This window comes from Bactrocera tryoni, chromosome 4 (genome assembly GCF_016617805.1).
Source record: "Bactrocera tryoni isolate S06 chromosome 4, CSIRO_BtryS06_freeze2, whole genome shotgun sequence".
In the NCBI taxonomy this organism is placed as follows: domain Eukaryota; kingdom Metazoa; phylum Arthropoda; class Insecta; order Diptera; family Tephritidae; genus Bactrocera; species Bactrocera tryoni.
In genome coordinates, this window is record NC_052502.1 from 14,031,688 (window position 1) to 14,045,802 (window position 14,115).

At 32.1% G+C, this 14,115-nt stretch overlaps 1 protein-coding gene across 2 annotated transcripts in view; it reads right to left on the reverse strand.

Annotated features, from left to right (window-relative positions):
* Nucleotides 1-14,115, reverse strand: part of LOC120776201 (rhophilin-2) — a 126,366-nt gene that overhangs the window by 43,825 nt on the left and 68,426 nt on the right. The window lies entirely within an intron of this gene.

Sequence of the window (14,115 nt, forward strand, 5' to 3'; positions counted from 1 at the left end):
GTTGGTAACAGTGTATAAACAACGGTGTCCTCTTCTCCTTTATTGGCGTAGAACTGCATCAATAGATGTTGTATATGCTTTGAAGAGACAAGAACGTACCTTGTATGGAAATAATGGTATCAAGATAATAATTTATTTTATTTCTTGACATCGAGCAACACTAGCAGCTTTAGCAATGCAATTCAACGCGAAATCGAAAAGAAAATTATGCAGCTTGCACCATTTTTTTTAACAATTTTTAAAATATAGTTTAATTTCTTATGAAATCATTAGCTAGACTAAAAATTTCGAAAACAAAATCACAGAAAAAAACAAAATTCCAAGCTTTATTCTGCCAGCAATCATTGTTATTATTATTTCATCGATTTTTGAAAGAAATTATGAGCATGTCTGAAATCTATAACCGCAAACACATATCAATAATTGCCAAGCGCATTAAGCATTTCGCAAAGAGACGTAGAACTTTCTATTGTTGCATAGTAGTCAAGTATTTTTGGTGGAAAAATGGCAAGCTAATAAAACAGAAATACAATTTGTGCTAATTTTACTACAGTTGAGCCATTAATAATTGCCCAAAATAATTTCCATTCCTCTTCCATACCGAAATGAGTGGAAAACTATTTATAACGAAAGAGTAGTCATTAAAAAGGCATTAGTTGGCAGTGATTGGTGCGAATGAGCAATATTTTAAGAGCACAAAAGTCAATATATATATAAGTAAATAGCTATAAATACATACATACATACATACATATAACACATTGAATGCATACAGAAAAAAATATAAAAAAAATAAGCATAAAAGAATTTCTTCCTCGACTATTTACTGGCAACAAAGCAGCTGTCGAAAAAAAAATTATTGAATGGAGTGTTATAGTGACCAAAATAAAGGCAGAATGTAATCCCAAAATTGTAAGGAAAATTGTCGAGTGCACATTGCTTAAAATAACAAGAGCCTATCAAAACTCAATACCAAAGGCTTCCCACAGCAAATATAAAACAGCAGTTTACTGGTGGACTGAAAATATCGCCCAAATCAGACGCACATGCCTCCGCCTTCACAGATCGAACACTAGATCTAGACGCAGAGGAGCTGCATCCCGAAAAGCCGAGAAGAAAAAATGGGAGGAACTACGAGAGGATATTAACAAAAATCCCTAGGGACTTGGGTATAAAACGGTAATAAAGAAACTCGGCGCTCGAGCAAAGCCACCTGACTTAACCGCTGCTAAAATAGATCACATCGTAAGCGCACTCCTTCCCACACAACAAAAAAGGGTCTAGTGATCCAGAACATACTCTAAGAATTTCCCAAATCCCCCAGTTTACCCTCAAAGAACTGCAGTCAGCCACTGGCAAACTTAAGGCCAACAGAAATATTGAAAATAATCCCAGCAGAGCAGCCGGCTCTACAACGTTTGCTTCAAAGCCGGAATGTGCTTTGAACGCTGAAAAAGCAACGGCTGGTACTAATCAGTAAGGGAAAAGGAGATCCCAACTTGCCATCGGCATACCGTCCACTATGCATACTTGACACAGCCCGAAATCTTTATGAAAAGCCAGACTCCAAGTGGCTATCAACGAAGCTGGAAGACTCTCCCTTAGACAACATGGCTTTAGACCCGGCAGATCAAAATGATAAAATATTAATTTTGCTGATGCCTTTAGATGTCCGAAACGCTTTCGACGGCGCTAGATGGGTGGATATAACTGCCGCTCTTTAAAAATGCTTTAAAATCCCCGACTACATACCTCAGATCTGTGGTGCGGAGCAATCTTAGTAAAGGAAAGCTGCTGTACCAAACTAGAGAGGAATCACGATGCAGAGGCGGTCACGTCAGGAGTATCAAAAGGTTCCATTCTAGGCCCAGACTTGTGAAACATCATATTGAAACTAGAAATGCCAGACGAATCGACTCACACAACCTCCATTAATTTACTTATAGAGATTTGATTTTAAAGTCTTCCAACTAAGTTCTTTTCATAGATCTTAGTCTATAGTAAATGCCAATTAGCAAACATAAATAATTTATATTTAAATAAGTTTACAAAAATATGCATAAACTTAAACTAAATTGAGGTTACAACATGAAGATTTATTTTGCTACAAAGACCAAAGCTCATTTATGAATAGAAAACTCCAAAAAAATGCAGAAAAGACACATTTCAATGCCATTGGAGACACTTCCCTGTATACGAAATTTTACATTATTGTCTCTTTTTTCATTGTAATACAAAAAATATGAAAGAAAATAAGTTAGTAAAGCACAATGGCCTGACATTAATTGCCACTTGTCGCTTTTAACTGCCGTCACAACAACTTCACACACCCGCGGTTAAACAAATTACACATATGTATAGTACACACACAGCCATACGTGGGTATTTAAAAATGCGAAAATGAAATGGGTGAAAGTTATTTTTTGAAGCGTTCGCAATTATTTAGCATATTCGCAGCATCAATGAGTGACACTTTTGACTTCGCTTTGTTTACAAACACACAAATACACACATATTTCCATATACATACATAAATGTCAGCAACTAACTTCTAGTTTTTATTTTTGTTTTGTGTTTTGTCTATTTCGCGCTTTGTTTTATGTTTTGTCACTGACGTTTTTCATTAGCTTTTGTTCCATGCATTCAAAGCTGCATTGTTTTTGCTTAATTTATTGTTGTTTTCTTCTCTGCAAAGTTCTGTTGCCTTATGAAAAAGCAGTAGAAAGTTATGCGTCTCTAATGTGCCCAATACACGCACACACACATACACGCAAATAGTACAAAGTCATATGTGTAATGAAGCCATATTTTTTTACAAATCGTCAGACGTCAAAAGTTTAAAATAAACTTCAATTTTGCATCGCAGTGAAAAGGCAGCAGCAAGAAGTGCCGCAAAACTCATTAGCATCAATTTGCATGAAACGAAATTTGAAACAAAAGATTTGAGTTGACCTATTGCTTCGACGCTAAGAGAAGTTAAAGAGAGTGACTACTTTTTTTTAACAGAAATTTATGATAAATAGCTAATTTGTTAATTTGATCTGTATTTGATATTCGAAATGCTTTAACTGTTTAAATATTGTGCCAATAAATTTAGCACGATAAAGCGTATATATGTAACTGTCATAATTACGAATTTTCATAAGAACTTTTTGAGATGGCCTTCAGCTCCTTCAGCGAATTTTGTTTTATCTCTTCGATCGATTGAAAACGGGCAGCAGTTTCATTTAAGAGAGAAGAAAAAATCACATGGTGCCAAATCTAATGAATACTGTGATTGATTGATGGTATTCATAGTGTTGTTGGCTTTAAATTCGAGCACAAACGCGGCTTGATGCGATGATACATTATCATCGTGTAAAATTCTTGAATTGTTCTTCCACACTGCCAGCCGTTTTCGACGGATGTTCTCAATCAAATGACTTATTGCGACCAAATAGAACTCCTTATTCCTCCGGAAAAAATTCATGATACACCAAACAACGAATATCGAAAAAAACAATGAGCATCACCTTGATTTTTGCGCGGCTTTTGCCCGTTTTTTTTGGTTTCGGCTCGTTTTTTCCCTCCATTCCGACGATTGTTGACTTGTTTGGCAGTTATAATATTCTCTATGAATTTGGAATCGAAATTCGTACGATCAACCATAACCAAAGATACCTGTTTACAGTACTCTTTTTGAAGTAAATTCAGCTTTATCGGGACGAGTTGAGCAAGAACGCGTTTCATACCCAAAATATCCACCAAAATCATTCGAATGAGCTCGCGAGAGATGTCGAGCACTCTTGCTATCTCTTTAACACTTGTTTCACGATTTTCAAGCATCATATTCTTCACTTTTTTAATATCTTTATCATTTGAGCAGGTCGAAGTTTGTCCAAAACCAGGCATGTCTTCAATGATCACTCGACCGTCTTGAAGGCTTTGCATCACACATGATCTTGTGTTTTCCAACAATCGTAACGTTTCAGTACACGAAATTTGGTTGAAAAGACAAAAGTTGAGACAAATTCTGTGTTCGATATACAAGTATATACGCAGTACTAAATTGTACCGTCTTAAGAAGCTGGTGTAAACAAACTGGTTAACAAATCGCTCTCATATTTGGCATAGCAATTAAGGATAGTACTACCAACTTAGTAATATACATTTTGTTTTAAATAAACTTTAGCCGTGGAATTTAATTATAATTTCCGGGTACTTTTTGTCATAATGTATATGTATATCAAATATGTTTTATGGTGAAAAGCCAACTACCGAATTGTAGTTGTATAGTATGTACAACGTTAAGAGCAAATAGACACACATATTCATCACAGCAAGAGAAGTAGAACTGCTCTTTTAGTAACTCAAATCTCCGCCGTTTGAATAACAGTGTGCCACGGAATGCTTGCAATGACCGAAACAAGATTGCCAATACATGCGCTTTTATGTAGATACTATAGTACATATATTATATAGTTTTGTAATAAATTGTTGTGATTGTTTATGTCTAAACACTTTATATTATATATTTGTATGTGTACATATTTAACTGAAATTCCTAAAACACCGAAACTAGTCTATCCACTTCGGCAAAGTTTTCAACTGAATACTTTGTATTTGTATTTATGATGTTATAAATCAAACAGGCGATATTCAGAATTTATGAGAAATATATGTAGATATAGTCATATTTGATATGCAAAGGAGCACAGTATACATATGTAGGTGCTCATGCTGCTGACATAACTAAAATACCAGAGAGTATATTTGTGCAGACATGTGTGCATTAAAACTGTAGATATATCTACATTTTGTTTGCATGTATGTATGTATGTATGCATATATGAAAATTTGTAGTCACAAGATTGCAACAGTGCCTGACTGACCCACTTAGAGAATCAAGAATATATGTTTTGCTATGCCGTTGCCGCTTGGCTTTGGGAAACTAGTGGAAAACTTGATGGCATGGTAAAAATAAAATTTAAATACGGCAGCACGCATACACAGGAAAGCTCATGCCAGAGACGTATTACCTGCAGGAAAATAAAAATTTGTATATGCATACACCCCACCATTTAACTTATTTTTGACAAGGATTTATCAAGGATATGTTAACAAGGATGAGGATAAGAATGGAGCTATGTATAGAAGTTCAAGCATATAGCGAAAGTTCTATGAATGCCATTCACTTGGGAGTGGCCAGAATCGATTCTTTTATATATGGCTACAGCAGCTCACGACTTCAGGTCTTCGACCGTCCTCTGGTCCTCTGGGTAGCCGTTTGAAGGCGAGCTAAGGCGAAATGTCTCTCCCCAGAGTTGTGCGCTGGGTTTGGGATCCTCAACGATTCTTTTAATTGCCAAACTTGATGAGTTCAAAACTTTCTAGCTGGACGAAATTTCTTATGAAGATTTTTATGAGAAGATTTTAAAGGTAATAAATGTTCTCAGCAGTTATCAATAATCATCCAAGCAAATGGCCTCTTTAGATACTTCGCTATAACCATGTTTAACCCTTCTAATATTTAACGCTTATTCTAACAACTCGACAGCATTGCAATTTCCTATAAGCATTTCAGTCAAAATAGTCGAATTTCCAGTCTTTGAACTAACGAAATGTGTCGCTGACAACCGAAGAGCACGTAAAAAGCGCATAGAAATTGCGAAATGCAAACTAAAATATTTCTTATTGCATTGTTGCAGTTGTAGGCTAATATCGCTTGGAATATGCAAATAACAGTGGAATGAGAAACAAACCAAAACATGCAATAACATTTTGCAACCTTTACAGCACTGAAAATCGTCAGTGTAACTGTGGTGAGCAATAGATGATGCAGCTACTGTAACGAGCGACAACAGAGGCCACTTTAGCAGCAGTGGCTGTTAAAGGAAGTGGGCACAGCTATTTGTTAACTGTTATTTGAGAGGAAAATAAATGGGCATTTTCTCATGTATGTTTAAGATATGTGGGCTTGCATAAATAAATAATCAATATATGTACTTATACGGGCATTTTATGAGCACTTACAATGAGTGTATAAACAAATTGTGGAGATAAGATTATGGAACAGTTAGATAAATATTGTTGTTATTTGTGTTTGAAGTACGGAAGGTTTTTCGATTATTTGAAATGGAAAATGTAAATGACAAAGCAGGTATTCGTAAAAGTTAAAATTATTAAAAATAATTAAAAGAAAAAAATAAAAAATAATAATTTTTGATTTGAAATGTGAAATGTGAAAAAATATTAAAAATGATTAAATTAGAAAATGTGGAAATATGGAAAAATATTAAAAAAAAATAAAATTGGAAAATATTAACTTTGATTTCTGTTTCTGAGTTTTTCTGAGCTCAAGCTGGAGAAATTTTATTCTTAAGAGATTTTTAGTATTATACTTGCTGAATCCCAAGGAAAATATTGCATTTTTTTCAAAAAATTATTGCATTTTTCAATTTAGTATTTTTATGCGAAAAGTTCCCGCCAACTATAAGAAATTTGCTAAAATCTCAGACACAAGCAAAAAAGGAAACAAAAAAAGCAGTTTAAATCTTTGGTGTTTAGACATTTGCATTTTTTTGGTTTTTGAAGTTGGTGAATGTTTAATATTGCAAAAACTATTTATGGGGCTTTTGAAAAAAAAACAATATTTTGCTAATTAATATAAGCTTCAACACTTTATATTGCTATTAACTAGTTAATTCTCACTTTATTAAAATTGTTAAGCTAACACTTTGATACACTGAGATCGATATCACACTATAATTTAGAGGTTTTAAATTTTTTGAGATATGTGGCAACTCTATTCTAAAACTTTTTGAGCCTAAAGTATTCTTAAATATTTTTTATTTGACATATAAAGTTTTGATTTGAAACATATATTAATTAGCTAATTTTTATGTTCAGATTGTTAAAGTTAAAAAGATTGTTCTTACATATTTTTATAAAATGTCTGCCCATTTGCATCTTCTTTTATGCGAAAATTTGATTTAAGATATTGCCACCTTTTTGAAGAATTATTTAAACTTTACAGATATGTATGTCCTCCAGTAGAAGGCAATGTCTGTTGAAATAAATTCTTAAAATTTTCGAAAAAAATTTTAAATTAAAAAAAATGGAAAAATTGATAAAATTGTAGGAAACTTGACCTAGCCCCCATATAACAAAAATATAAAATCCGGGTAACTTTATTCCATATGATTGGTATGTGAGGTACCTTAGTGAATCTCAGAAAACATTTTATTATTGTGGCATATTTATGATATATAGTATTGACAAAAGTAGATTATATCGGGTCGATACTACCCTCAACTCCCAAATACTACATATAAAGACTTTCGTTTTTCTAACAAACTTTTTGTCGAAAATGCCAATCACTGTATGAATTATACATATAATTGGTTGTAATGCGATCCTCTGCTTGACATTATGCACCTTAAGGCGCTTGCTTGGCTTTAATTCTTGCAAATTGCAAAAGTATAAAATGTTCAGTCCCAACCAAATTTAGCTCTTTCTTACTTGTAAATTATTAAAAATTTTAAATCTTAATTGATATAGTTATATATCAATAAAAAAAATCATTATATATTTCTATCAAACCATTTTTATTGCCACTTTAATGGTTTCGCCATAATGTACAGCAGCTCAATATTTCTGCAGCAAATGTTTGAGAAAAGTCGAAAAGAGACCACTTCATGAAATGCCTCTTTGTTTACCAAATGATACTAAGCCAATAAGCAAATGAATATGTATAATATATAAGTATTTATGTACACATATGTTTCATACCCGCATGTATAGCTACTGTTTGTCTGCGCATGCCTAACTTGTTGTGAAGTATTTATTTAGCGAAATTCATTGCTGACATTCGGTTGAGAAAATTATGTAGGTCAGTTGGATGCCACTTGCAAGTGGCTGCCGCACAACGCTTGCTGCAGTTGTAGTCGTTGTTCTTGTTGTTGTTGTTTATACTAACGCTGTCGCGCTATTTTATCAGCACCAGTCAGACCTCAATGCAATGGCGGCAACTCAACTCAACCGGCATTGTAGAGACAGAGCTGCCAACACACACAGCTGCGCAGCTAAATGAGCACATAGCGGCAAAATGCTGGTGCACAGCATACAGCACGTGTTTGTATGGTTGTATGTAAATATTTATTGTATGTAATTGTGTGTGTGTCGCAAAGTAGCAATTTTGTGTTTGTCGACTTATCGCAGCTGTTATTGTACAGCTAGGCCGGCGTACTGGCATTAAGAATGTTTACTGTAGCGTTGTATGGCAATAGCAATAGTAACAACAACAATAACTGAAATATGGTAGCACTGACGCATGTTGCCACAGAATGTGGCGTCGTCAATGGCGCACGAATCTCTAATGAACGCATTGTTGCCAAGTTGACGAAGTGTATTTGCAGTCAATTGTTGCTGTGTATTTGTTTTCCCCACTTTGGCACCTTCTGCGAGTGATGTGCTGGAATTTACGGTTGTGGTGGCGCAACGGTAAACTATTTGGGTGGAATTATTTAAAAGTATATGCTTATTGAAAAACAACAAAAACAAAACGAATTTGTTTATCGACTGCGTGGTCAGCAGCCAATGAAAGCGGTGCTAAACAAACGAAAGACTTAAGCGACGAACTCGATTTTGAAATATTTGTATTGGTGGCATGTTAGCACTAATGGCTTAATGGAAAGAATATTTTTTAGTACTATAACAATGAAAAATTATTAGTAAAGATTTTTGAAATTGAATTCAATTGAAAATGTACAGTTTCTTTCAGTATTATAAAAATTATTTATATAAAAGTATTTTTTATTTTGTGATTTTATTGATATTTACTTATTAATTTTTTTTGCATAATTTAATTAATTTATGATTTTTTCATATCATATATTTTATTTTATTTTATTTCTATTTAATTTATTTTTTTTTTTATTTTTTTTTTTAATAAGTTTTGTATTTATTTTATTTCATTTATTTAATTTAGTTTTGATTTTTTAATTTAATAGATTTTATTCGTTTTTTTTGTATTTAATTTGATTTTGAATTACTGTACAATATATTATATTATGTAATCCTTAATTGACTTCCTTTGATTTTAGTTTGTTCTGATTTGTTTTGTTTTTTTCATATTACTAAATTTAAATTTTTTATTTTTATTTTATTTTTGTTGTTCGGTGTAATACTTAGACACTTAAAAAATTTAAGATTTTCACATTTTTGACATTTTTATGTAAAAAATTATAAGATAAAGATGCAAACTGGGGCAATCAAAAAATAAATTTTGTAGAGTTGCCACCTTCAATAATTTTTTACTTCGTTTATCTGTATAATATGTTTGATATTGAAATAAAATTATACATTTTTTGCAAGGGTTGCCACATGTAAATTTTTTATTCAATTACAATTTTTACATTTTTGAAACTTTTAAGTAAAAAATTGTAAGATGAAGTTACAAACTGGAGTAAGCAGAAATTAAATTTTATAGAGTTGCCACCTTTAACAATTTTTTTAATTTGTTTAGTGTTATAATATGTTTGATATTGATATCAAATTGTAAATTTTTTTGCAAGGGTTGCCACATGTAAATTTTTTATTCAATTAAAATTAAAAGTAGTAGAAAAATGTTATTAGATACCTTTTTGAAAGGGAGTTGCAATTGAAATTGGTTTTAGATATAACAAAATTATAAGATTATTTAAGGATAATATAAAATAATACAGAAACACTACAATATAGGTTTAAGTAACTAAAGATGGGGTTCTTTAGTAATTTTCCTATATATTAAGTTTCCAAAAAACATAATAAATTTTAGCATGCCAAAAACGTGGCATTAAATGCCTGAGAGCATCAACCCAATGTTCAGAAAACTATACAAAATTTTTAGATAAGTAAGTTTTATTTAAAAACTAAATTTTTTTTAACTAAATATTTTAAAATAAATATATCAAAATCGCGCTTTCAATTTAACAATATACGATTATTTAAATGGCGACTTGAATTAAACATTTTTTTTGTTTTGCCGAAAAATTTTTTTTATTTTGTTTTTTGCACTAAATTTTTTAACCAAAAACCAAAATTTCGACTGATTGAAACAAGTTAATTTTATTGCCGAAAATAACGATTAAACCACATTGCTGGCATTTATTTGATTTTTGAGCAGGTTTTTCGTTATTACAACCACAAAAACAGCAACCAATGGAAAAGCCGAGGCAGTCTACCAGATATACTATATAAACACGCATTCATGCAAAAAAACCACGTTTGGCGCAAATATTTTGAAAAAATAAAATAAAAAACTTGCTTACAGTAATGATTTTGCAAATGAAGTGTAAACCCATTTATTATCCATATTCGTAAGCCATAGAGTCGCTTAATTCACTGCTACTTATTCAATGAATCGCAAAATTTAAGCTCTTTAATAATTAGAGCCCACAACGCCTGCGCAAATATTTGCACAACTGAATATTGCCGAGAGTTTGAATGAAATATTTTTGCTTGAAAACAAAAGATTCGCTTCCCACACACAACTGCGAGTGCAGACATACTTATAAGTACAAATACAAGTACTTTGTGGCATTATACTTGTTTGTGGGAGACAACACCTGTGCGCATGCGCAAAATTGCGTTGTGCTTTTGATTACTCAGTGCTTATTTGCTTACGCTGTACTTCACGAAATTTTACATACATACTCGCACATAATCGGGTGCGTATTGCTACAAAGCGTTCTTGTTTGTCAACAACTCAAAAGGCATTTTATCAACTGACATATTTTGTTCTTTTTCTAGCGTTTTTGTGCGTTATTTTGACAATTGTCTGCTGTATCTAATGACCAGTTGTTAGTAGCGTTGACAGCGTGCATAATTGACGTTGCTAAGAACTTCCATAGTAATTTTCTTTTGCGAAACAAAGTATGCGTAATTCTCATTAATGATTGTATTCATATTTCTTAAGTGTTTCCATTTAAATGTCGGCTGTGGTACAGAAAACAAATTCTAATGATTTGTAAATACTTACTGTAGACGAGGTCATGACAATTTTTGCTTTTATTGCTATAATTTAAGTTCATTTTTCAGCTATTTCGACAATTTATGACGGCGGCAAAGTAGAACGAGCTGTCATATATGGTAAAAGTGATACACATTTTTTGTAGAAAATGATAAAGTTGTAAATTATCAATGGTATACTGCAACATGCTAGAATAAGTTGCTGAAAATTTGTGTGCAAGCAAAGTTTTGGGTGTATTACGGCTTCTAGGTGCCAGATCATATTCAAATATCAGTGGTTTTTAATTTTTTATTTTTATATGTAGCAGTTGAAAAGCATAAAAAGGAGCTGAAAAAAGAAAATAAAAGACTAACGAAGAAATAACGGCAATTATTTAGGCCTTTGTGTTTGCATCAACCAGAATATGTGCTGCCAGTAGTTTCTTTTTATGCATATAAAATTCATTTCTTAAACGAGTTTTGATTACATATCGTCAACTGAAATTCAAAACAACGTATCGTCAAAAAAAAGAAATTGAGTTTTTTATCGCTTACGCTAATATCGCAAAATTTCAAGCTTCCGCTCTAAGATATAACCAATGTATAACCAATATAAAACCCAGATATAACCATTTTATAACCATTTTATAACCAAAACCCAATTTTTATTTCAATATTAATGGTTTCTATTATATCGTTTACCCTTCCCCTGTAAACTTATGCAAGGTTATGTTTCGTTATTTTGCATTTTAAGTAACGATATTTAGATTCATGTCTATATTTATGACTTCAGAAAGACTTTTCGCTCGTAAGGCAAGCCGTTTTCATTACTATTCGCATGAGAATATATCCGTAGTGTATTAGTAATAACTCATTCAACTATTTTTTAACGAACGTTTATAATGAAAGATTTCGAGGATATTACCACGGCTTTATAAAAAAAAGCTTTCAAACAAGTTCATAATTTAAATTTCCCTCAAGTAGCTGACTTTTGTTAAGAGAAAAAATAAAAATACCTAAATATAATACGTTTTTCTATTAATTATAGCCTGAATTATAAAATAATTCATTACTTAAAAGACGATTAGACTGTTAGATTAGAAAATCAAATTGCTTGTCAAACTGCTGGCTAATCAGGCACTAGAAGAATACTGGAAAACAATTTAAATCATATCTGAAAAATATGCTTTATCGTAAAAATCATATCTGTGCTTCATGAAAAATTCGAGGAAGAAAACATATATGGTCTGAAGACATGAACACGAAGTCATATTATAATCTTTATTCAAAATTCATCTTATGCAAGGGTCTTGAAATAAAAAATCTATATTCTACGGTATGACAATAAGTCTTTAAATAGAAAAGGCAAGTAAAATTAAGGAACTAAGGAACTTTAGCAGCATATGTTAGATACATATTATAGCTCTAGCTCACTTCTGTAGAAAATACTCCAAAAAGTTGATGCTGCAAAGGTATAGTTCGCAAGTATTATTTGATTGAGAAGTTGTTTATAAGAGAATAGAATAATTAATACTGATTCTACTAAACAGTCATATTACATTTTTCTATTAATACATAATTAAGATATAATAATGAAATAATGAGTTACTCTTTATGATAGATTGTATTTACTACCATATGAAATCACCAAATCTACACGCGCTAACTGAAAAAATTCTCGTTAATAAATTTTTACCTTGGTAAAACTCACCAGATGAGAATACGATTTTTTTACCGATGCGATTTTTTTGCTCAAAATTTTGTGTTTCCAATGAAATCACGGCGGAAGAATCATTAAAATTATTGAAGAAATGTTGGTGGGCGTCTCTTTTATCATGAAAACAAGTATTTGAGTGGCACAAAGTATGCAGTGAAGGTCATGAAATCAACTCTGTTAATGAAGATAACATCAAGAAAGTTAAAAGAAAATTTCTTAAAAATCCACGTTTTAGCATCGTATATATGCAAGAGGACCACGTCAACACATTTTGGTTTTGTTGTGTTTTTGTATTAAAGCTGGACTCGAATGAAAAACCTGAGTTTTTGCAAAAACAACGACGAGTGTACTTATATGATGCAAAAGAGTTGCTTGGCAATGAAGTGTGTTTATATATGTGACTTGTGAAATTGCCCAACAATCTAGCGAGTGGCGCACCAAAAATTAAGCGTAAACGAAAAACGCAAAATTCACTGAAGGCACTGAAGGCACTGAAGACCAGCCCAGCCGAAACTTACAACAACCGTTCTTACAACAAATGGGTCTACGCGACCGGAATGAACCGAAGCTTTTATCTGGTCAAGGATTGTCGACACGACAGAATTCTTCCGCTACAACAACAACAACGGACATACATATATATATATAAGGAATATTAGTTAAGGAATATTAGTTTCAACGTAAGCATGTTCGTTTATATCGGCTCAGGGACCTATTTAGAACGATAAATATTTCTATTCAGCTATGTAAAAAGTAAGTTTTTTTTTGTTAGTGCAGGTCAATATACTTAAACTTAAAAACCAAGCCATAAATTTTCAAGAAACCGGGTTTGTTTATCTTTGGTAACTTTTACTTGTTTCAGCAGTGTTCTGTCACTAAGAAAAAAATTAACTGAGAGTTGCCAAATAACTATTTGGCAAACTTGTAACTTAAAGTCATTTTGGAAAAGCCAAAAAACAAAACGATTTCTTTGAGCTTAGTAAAAGCATGGGCTTGAAGTAAAAAAATTGGCTTTCCAAAAATTTTTGACTTTTTTTATTATTTTCAAATCACTTTTTATTTCTTTTCGCATGGGTTTACGGGTTTCAAAAAATCGAATTTTTCATTATCTTATTAAATTCTACAACATCTCTGGAACATTGTCCTAACTTTTCAAGTTGATCCGAGTAATAGTTCCGTATATACAGCCTTAAGAATGTGTGTGCTCGAGGGTAGTTAGTGCGCCGCCTTTATACGCGTTTTTCTCGACACTGTTTTTGAAGTCGATTGGCAAGATTTCTCGAGAACCGCTCAACCGATCTTCATGATATTTTACACAGGTCTTTGAGATATAATTCTTAAAGGCTTGAACGGAAGATTTCTTTTCGATTACAACTATTAAAAAAAAAATGTCACGAAATTTTCACTGAAATTTTAATCTTTTTTAAAAA